The 9,209-nt window shown below is 39.4% G+C and overlaps 1 non-coding gene across 1 annotated transcript; it reads left to right on the top strand.

Annotated features, from left to right (window-relative positions):
- Positions 1–3,039: 3,039 nt before the first annotated feature.
- Positions 3,040–3,143, top strand: LOC148579685 (small nucleolar RNA R71). Its single transcript, XR_015899445.1, has one exon. It is a non-coding gene; the product is annotated as a small nucleolar RNA R71 (small nucleolar RNA).
- Positions 3,144–9,209: the final 6,066 nt, after the last annotated feature.

Here is a 9,209-nt window from a genome sequence, read left to right as displayed (position 1 = left end):
ACAAAAAATGATAATTCTACACTCTATTTCCAGTGATCTGACTAAACAATCAAGCATGCATACCACCACTTAATTCTACTTGATTTGTCACTAATTGAGCCAAGTTACTTTTGTTCAAACTTTTCTTTTATTTTTGGAAACAGAACAAGCATGGCAAGCATTTGTTTAAGAAGGTGAAGTTATATCCAAACATCTAGGCATTCACTTTATTCAAAGCAATAAACAGACAAACATACTAGAAACTTCACATTCCAGAAAGATTCAACAATTACAGTTTAAACCAGAACAAGCATGCTTTTGTTTGCCCTTTTTAAAGAATTGTCAAGGAACAACACCACCTTGTGAAATTCCTTGTTTTCTCTTTGTTGCCAGGGAACAATTTGATTTCTCCTTCTTCTCCTGGTTGTTGCTTCATGTTCTTTCTCAGATCCTTGTTTCCTTTCCTGCAAAGAGTGATGAAGTTGCTTGCTTCTCAAGCACTTGAGTGGTTAGCTCAACTATGTATGGGCAAGTGTCTGAGTCTTAAGTTGGTGTGTGAACACCAAACTTAGTCTCCTACTTACTTCTCTGTTCTTTGAATCCTTGAGTTCTCCTTGGAATGAAGTTGCTGCTAAGGATTTTAAGCATTTCTGTGATTGCTTAGAATGGTTGTTCCTTTCATATAATTCAAAGGTTGTTGTGTTCAGTTGATCTTTATGGTGGAACACCAAACTTAGAGTCACACATTCCCCTTTGAATTATTGATCCACGAATTCATTGTTTGGTGTGAAACACCAAACTTAATTCTTTGCAATGCACAGAAACTACTTCACCCTTTTTATTGAAACAAATAAAAGAAACAGCAAGGGAGTATTACCTCAGGTTGGGTTGCCTCCCAACAAGCGCTTCTTTAACGTCACTAGCTTGACGGTTGCCCCTTGTTAGGGTGGATTGTAGTGCTTGATGTCTTCTCCTCTCACTATGAAAACATCCCCATTTGATTCCTTCATGACTTCTAAATGTTCCATAGAAAGAACTTTCCTGATTGTGAACACTTGAGGGAGCTGGGAAGGAATGGTTTTGAGGCCAGGTGGGATTGGCAGATAATGACTTGATATCACTTTATCTCCCGGAGAGAAACCTTCAGTGGGAATTTTCTTGTTTCTCCACCCTCTTGGCAATTTCTTTACAATTCTTCCCTTTCTCTTGAGGATTTCTTCATTGACCCTTATGCCAGGAGGATCCTTCTGATCTGTTTCTATTGATTCTTGTGGCTTTAACTCTTGCAATTCTTGTTTGCCTTCCAAGGACTGTTTCAGAATTTCAGCTGCTGGATTGCTTTCCTCCAAACACAGATGGCTACTATCATCCTTAGGCTTTTCAGGTTCTGGTTCAGGCTCAGATGCAGGTTTGAAAGCATTGAAAATGAGCTGTTCATCATGTATTCTCAAAATTAGCTCTCCTTGTTCTACATCTATGAGCGCTCTAGCAGTGGCTAGAAATGGCCTTCCCAGAATGATAGGGTGTAGGTGGCTTTCCTCCATGTCCAAAATGACAAAGTCTGTGGGGAAGAAATAATTTCTTACTTTCACCAGCACATTCTCAACTACCCCTTCAGCTTGCTTCTGAGTTTTGTCAGCCAGTTGTATGATTACATCAGTGGATCTCACCTCATTCAGTTGTAGCCTCTTCATAAGAGTCAGAGGCATCACATTTATGCTAGCTCCTAGATCACAGAATCCTCTGTCAATTTTTGTTTCCCCTATGATGCAGGGGATATGAAAACCTCCTGGGTCTGTTTTCTTAGAGACTATGTCCTTCTTGATGAGGGCACTGCATTCTTTGTTCATTATTACAGTTTGTCCTCCCTTCAAAACTCTTTTCTTGCTCAGCAATTCCTTTAAATACTTTATATGTGTAGGCATCTGCTGGAGAATCTCAAGGAAGGGAATATTGATATGGAGAGACTTAAATGTCTCTAAAAACCTTGAATAGGTTTTCCCTTTTTCACCTCCTCCTAACCTCTGAGGAAATGGTGCTTTTGGTTGGTATGTTTCCAGCATGCCTTTTTGCAGTTCCTTGGCTTGCTCAGTTTCACTTTCCTGCTTAGCTTCTTCCACACCTTCCTTCAAGATTTCTGGCTCCTGTTCTGAGGGTCTGATTCCTTCTTCTTCTGAGACTTCCTTCAATATGGTGATGGCCTTGCATTCTTCCCATCTCACTCCCTTTTGTTCCCCTTTAGGATTCTTTTCTGTGTCACTAGGGAACACTGCAGTTGACTTGGGGGCCTGTTGAGATAGCTCTCCTACTTGAGACTCCATCCTCTTGAGTTTTTCACCATGGTTCCTTAAGGTAGATCTCACATCATCCCTAAAGCTTTTCAACTCACTTATGTCCTGACCCATGTTTGCCAGCATTCCTTCTATCCTGTTTAATTGATCTTGAAATTGTTGGTTCGGATTAGGTTGGGTAGGTTGATTATTTTGGCCATGATATGGTGGTTGAGAGTAAGTGTTTTGTGTGGTTTGGTATGATCTTTGGTTAGATTTTTGGTATGTGGAATCATTATGTTGGTTGTGGTTGTAAGGTTTGTGGTTTTGTGGTTGGGTTTGTTGGTTCCCCCACCCAAAGTTTGGGTGGTTTTTCCATCCTGGATTGTAAGTGTTGGAATGTGGATCATATGGTTGCCTTTGTTGATTTCCTACATAATTGGCCTCTTCCCAATCACCTCCTTCAGTGCTTTCTTCCTCTTGCTCTTGTGTGTGTATTGCAGCCACTTGTTTTGTTTCTAATTTCCTGGTGAGCTCTGCTAGTTGCTTGGCAAACACCTTGTTTTGGGCTAGAATTGTATCAACATGGTTTAGCTCCATGACTCCCTTAGTGTTGTGCCTCTCTGATGCATAGTAGTACTCATTCTCAGCCACTGTCTCAATCACTTCAATGGCTTCTTCCACAGTCTTTTTCCTGTTCAATGAACCTCCTGATGAATGGTCTACAGCCTTCCTTGATTCATAAGAGAGTCCATCATAGAAAATATGCAATTGCACCCAGTCATGGAACATGTATGGTGGGCATTTCCTTGTCAAATCCTTGAATCTCTCCCATGCCTCGTAGAGAGTTTCACCATCTTGTTGTCTAAAAGTCTGAACCTCAGATCGAAGCCTATTGACCTTTTGTGGGGGGTAGAAACGTGCCAGAAACTTGCTTTCCACCTCGTCCCATGTTGTTAGGCTCCCCCTTGGGAATGATTCCAGCCACTTAGCTGCTTTGTCCCTAAGTGAAAATGGGAACAAAAGCAGTTTATAGGCATCTTCCTGGACTCCATTGGACTTCACAGTGTCGCAAATTCTCAGGAATTTTGTGAGATGTTGGTTTGGGTCTTCATTAGCACTCCCACCAAATGAACAATGATTCTCCACAAGTGATATTAGCTGTGGTTTGAGCTCAAAATTGTTGGCCTGAATGGGTGGTTTCTGAATGCTGCTACCACAATTCCCAGAGGTTGGGTTTATGTATGAACTAAGAACCCTCCTCTCAGGAATGGCATTGTTTCCATCAGCTCTCTCATGGTTGTGAACTTCTCTATCCATGTTGAGATCTAAAGCTTCCTCAAAATTGTCCTCAGATTCTCCTTCAGATTCCTCTTCTCCCAGTACTCTCTTCCCTCTTGCTTCCCTTCTAAGTCTATGAAGGGTCCTCTCTAGTTCGGTATATGGAGGAGTTGATGTCTCTCCTCTCCTACCTGTCATACAAGAACACAGCACAGGCAACAAACAAGTGAAATACTCTTGGTTAATGGAAGAGTATGGTTAGAGCAGTTGAGGAATTAATTCAAACAGTTAGTGAGTCAGTGAGTTAGTTGCTTGAATTTAAAGGCATAAAGAAAGAAAGCATGTAACAGAGTGTAGAAATTAAAATTCAACAAGTAACTTGTACTGAATTAATCAAAACAAAAAAAAATGCTCAATCTAGTTAACTTCCAATTTGAGAATTGTCAATCGAAAACCAATCCCCGGCAACGGCGCCATAAACTTGATGCGCATAAACTTGTTATGCCACGATTTAGGAAATTGCACGATCGGCAAAATTCCTTCCGGCAAGTGCACCGGTTATCGTCAAGTAAAAACTCACAATAGAGTGAGGTCGAATCCCACAAGGATTGGTTGAATGAGCAATTCGGATTAGAAGTATGTTTAGTTGAGCGGAATCAAGAATTAGATGAGAATTACGGAATATAAAATTGGCGGGAAACGTAAATGACAAGAAATTGAAATGGCGGAATCTTAAATTGCATGAATTAAAGAGCAGAAGCTAAATTGCTGAAATTAAAAGGGAATGGGGGTGATTGCATGAATTGAGTTGCAGAATGTAAAGAGAAAGTGGAAATCAGAAATGGGGAATTCATTGGGTTATAGGAGATATTGAGATCTCCGAATCAAAACATGTTTATCTCTTCCTCAACCAATGCGTTCATTGAATTTTGCTTGGCAATCTTATATGATTGGATCCCAATCCCTTGGCTCACCAATTCTCTCTAAAAGCAAACAAATTCCCAATCCCTTGGTTTAAATGTTCATAAGAAGAGATGATGCTCGATCACTGATTATACCACACAGTTTCATGAACCACAATTTGGTAGGATTACATGTCACAATATCCATCCAAACCCCAATCCAATTCACTGTGAGAAAGCTTCTCTAGCATGAATCCTCCATTCCTTTCCCAAGGTTCCAGAGGATTCCAATTATGGGTAGTTTCTTTCCCAAGACAACTACCCAATGGAATTAGATCGAGAAGCTTTCTAACAAAATTCAAGAGAAAAGATTGAAGAAGAAGATAAACTATTATTGATTCATTGAATTACAATAGAGCTCCCTAACCCAATGAAAGGGGGTTTAGTGAGTCATAGCTCTGAATTCAATTACAAAGATATGAAAACTAGCAAAATGAAAAGGTCGAAGTCCTTCCTCACTTAAATTCTATCCTATTTATACACTTTCTATATTGAGCTTCTGTTGTGTTTCTTGGGCTTTGAGGCCTCTCCCTGCTTTCCTTTTGCCTTGGGTTTATGATCCATAATCTTGATGAGGCTGCTGATCCAAATTCTGTAACATTCATTGAGCCAACTTAGTGATAATCAAATAATGACACATGACTCAACAAATTGAAATTTCAGACTCATCAATCCTTCAGGCCCAATCCCATAAACCATGATATTCAATTGGGTTTCATACCAGAGTAAGTTTAAGTTAATGTTTGTGCTCAAATACTAACTTAAACTGCAATATTTTTGGCCCAGAAACCTTCTCCAAGAGTGGTGTTTAAGTTGCAGTTTAAGCTTAAACTACAGCTTAAACGCCAGACACTTCCAGTGATGCCTTTTGTGGAAGCACGTTTAAGCTTCAGTTTAAGGTTAAACTGAAGCTTAAACGTGGAAATGGAAGAAGGCAGTCCTGGAGGGTAACGTAGTCGCAGCCCTGGAGGTCGAACACGTTTAAGCTCCAGTTTAAGGTTAAACTGGAGCTTAAACGTGGAAATAGAGAAAGCCATCCTGGAGGTCGAACACGTTTAAGCTCCAGTTTAAGGTTAAACTGGAGCTTAAACGTGGAAGCGGAGGAAGGTAGCCCTGGAGGTGTCGAACACGTTTAAGCTCCAGTTTAAGGTTAAACTGGAGCTTAAACGTGGAAGCGGAGAAAGCAACCCTGGAGGAGAAAACTTGGTCGAACACGTTTAAGCTCCAGTTTAAGGTTAAACTGGAGCTTAACCGTGGAAATGGCTCCCTGGTGCATTTCCCATTTCTGGCGTTTAACCTCCAGTTTAAGGTTAAACTGGAGGTTAAACGTGGAAATGCTTCCTGAGTGGAATTCTCATTCTGGCGTTTAACCTCCAGTTTAAGGTTAAACTGGAGGTTAAACTTCAGTTTCAGCATTTCTTAGCCTTCATGATTCTGGCGTTTAAGCTCCAGTTTAGGCTTAAACTGGAACTTAAACTCCACATGTGATATTCAAGCTTCCTTTATTGATTTTGTTGCTTCCTTGCCTAGCCTCTTCTTCCCTGAAATCATCCAAACAATTGCATCAAAGTCTTGCAAAATTTCATGAGAAATCTTCCATTCATAGCATTCAAGTAATACAACTAAAACTCATGGAATTTGCATCAAAATCATACTGTTTGGATGGTTCATTGCTTTGTTATTCATTTAACCATTCTTGGTTACTTTAAGCTCAAGAAAATGCATAAAACAACTAAAACTAACAGAAAAATGCTAGTGAAACTAGCCTAAGATGCCTTGGCATCAGGAGGACGTGCGTGCGTGAATCAGAAAACAGAGGAAAGCAGAATTTCAGAAGACAAAGCATCTCCAAAACTCCAACATATTCTCCATTATTGCATACAAGTATAATTTGTGTTCTGCCCTTTTATTCCTTGCAATCAAATTTGATAAGTGAATTATTTTATTGTTTTCCTGACTAAGAGTTACAAGATAACCATAGATTGCTTCAAGCCAACAATCTCCGTGGGATCGACCCTTACTCACGTAAGGTATTACTTGGACGACCTAGTGCACTTGCTGGTTAGTGGTACGAGTTGTAAAAAGTGTAATTTACAATTCGTGCACCAAGTTTTTGGCGCCGTTGCCGGGGATTGTTTGAGTTTGGACAACTGACGGTTTATTTTGTTGCTTAGATTAGGAAAAATTTTTCTTTTTTGGTTTAGAGTCTTTTATTATTTATACCTTGTTAAAACACTTTAAACTTATAGCTCAATTAGCTAGAACGTGGTGCTTATGTTCTTAGTAATTGGCTAGCCTATTTTTAAAATCTTTTTCAAAAATAATTTTTCTTTGAATAAATCTTGTGCCAAACTTTAAGTTTGGTGTTTTCTTGTTGATTTTTCTTTGTTTTTCGAAAATTTTAGTTTGGTTTTCAAAAAATTTTAAGTTTGGTGTTCTTTCTTCATGTTCTTGTGTTCTTGTGAGTCTTCAAAGTGTTCTTGAGTTTCCTTGTGTCTTGATCTTAAAATTTTTAAGTTTGGTGTTCCTTGGTGTTTTCCCTCCAAAATTTTCGAAAACAAGGAGCATTAGATCTAAAAATTTTAAATCTTGTACTATCTTATTGTTTTTCTCTCTCCTCTTTAAATCCAAAAATATCTTTTCTCTCTATTTTAAAGCAAATTTTCGAAATTTACCTTTAAAATTCAGATTTCAAAATTTAAAACCTTTTTCAAAAATAATCATATCCTTTTCAAAACTTCCTAACCACTTTCTCTCTCCTCATTTTTTTCGAAAATCTTCACCTATTTTTATTTATTTTATTTTAATTTATTTTGTTTTCGAAATAAATAAATAATTAAATAAATAAATATATTTTCTTCTATTTTACATCATCTCCCTTTCTCCATCATGAACCTAAGCGGAAATAAACAATCCAGGAGGACTCTGGGGTCATATGCTATCCCATCTACTGCTTCATATGGGAGTAGTATCTGCATACCCTCCATTGGAGTCAGTAGCTTTGAGTTGAATCCTCAGCTCATTATCATGGTGCAGCAAAATTGCCAGTATTCTGGTCTTCCACAGGAAGAACCTACAGAATTTCTGGCACAGTTTTTACAGATTGCTGACACAGTACATGATAAGGAAGTTGATCAGGATGTCTATAGATTATTACTGTTTCCATTTGCTGTAAAAGACCAAGCTAAAAGGCGGTTAAATAACCAACCTAAGGCTAGCATAAGGACATGGAAACAGCTGACAGAAAAATTTCTGAATCAATACTTTCCTCCAAAACGGATGACACAACTAAGGCTGGACATCCAAGGCTTTAAACAAGGAGATAATGAATCTCTTTATGATGCCTGGGAGAGGTACAGAGAGATGCTACGAAAATGCCCCTCTGAAATGTTTTCAGAGTGGGTTCAGTTAGACATCTTCTACTATGGGCTTGCAGAAAGAGCTCAGATGTCTCTAGATTACTTAGCTGGTAGATCTATCCACATGAGAAAGACAATTGAAGAAGCTCAAGAGCTCATTGATACAGTTGCCAGAAATCAGCATCTGTACCTAAGCAGTGACCCTTCCATGAAAGAAGAGGTTAAAACAGTAACTGCTGAACTCAGTCCTGTAAAACAAGCTGCTGAATTCAATCAGCAATTGGACTTTCTAACAAAGCAGTTAGCCGAATTCAAGGATAGACTACAAGAGACAAGGATGGCTAATATAAATATGGAAGAACAATTGAAGTAAACAAAGCAGCAACTGTCAAAACAAATAACAGAAGAATGCCAAGCAGTTCAATTAAGAAGTGGGAAGACATTAAATACCCCACCTCAAGGCAGCAAGAAGCCAAGAAATGAGCAAACCACCCAAAATCCACCTGAGGACAGTAAGAGCCCAGGGAAAAATAATTCTGGCACTAAAATGCCAGAAATTGGGTGGAAGGCTGGCACTGAACGCCCAGACCATGCTCAGAACTGGCGTTCAACGCCAGAAACAAGCAAGGATCTGGCGTTGAACGCCCAAAAAAAGCACAGTTCTGGCGTTCAGATGCTAGGAACAGATGAGGAGCTGGCGTCTAACGTCACTCCATCTTCTAACTCTGGCACTCAATTGCCAGTGAGGGATCAGACACACACAAGTGCTGATGACAACCCATCTAAAAAGGCTTCTTCAACCACTTTTGTAGGAAATAAACCTACAGCAACTAAGGCTGAGGAATATAAAGCCAAGATACCTTATCCTCCAAAACTCCGCCAAGAGGAGCAGGATAAGCAATTTGCTCGCTTTGCAGATTATCTCAGGACTCTTGAAATAAAGATTCCATTTGCAGAGGCACTTGAGCAAATACCTTCTTATGCCAAGTTCATGAAAGAGATCTTGAGTCATAAGAAGGATTGGAGAGAAACTGAAGGAGTTCTCCTCACTGAAGAATGCAGTGCAGTCATTCTGAAAAGCTTTCTTGAAAAACTTAAAGACCCTGGGAGTTTTCTGATACCATGCACATTAGAAGGTAATTGCACCAAGACAGCTTTATGTGATCTTGGGGCAAGCATCAACCTAATACCTGCATCCACTATCAGAAAGCTTGGTTTAACTGAAGAAGTTAAACCAACCCGGATATGTCTCCAACTTGCTGATGGCTCCATTAAATACCCATCAGGCATGATTGAAGACATGATTGTCAGAGTTGGGCCATTCGCCTTTCCCACTGACTTTGTAGTGCTGGAAATGG

Source organism: Arachis ipaensis, chromosome B10, assembly GCF_059453495.1.
Source record: "Arachis ipaensis isolate K30076 ecotype BB chromosome B10, ASM5945349v1, whole genome shotgun sequence".
Taxonomy (NCBI): Eukaryota; Viridiplantae; Streptophyta; class Magnoliopsida; order Fabales; family Fabaceae; genus Arachis; species Arachis ipaensis.
The sequence above is the reverse complement of the archived record's forward strand: the minus strand, read 5'-3'. Positions and strand labels throughout refer to the sequence as shown.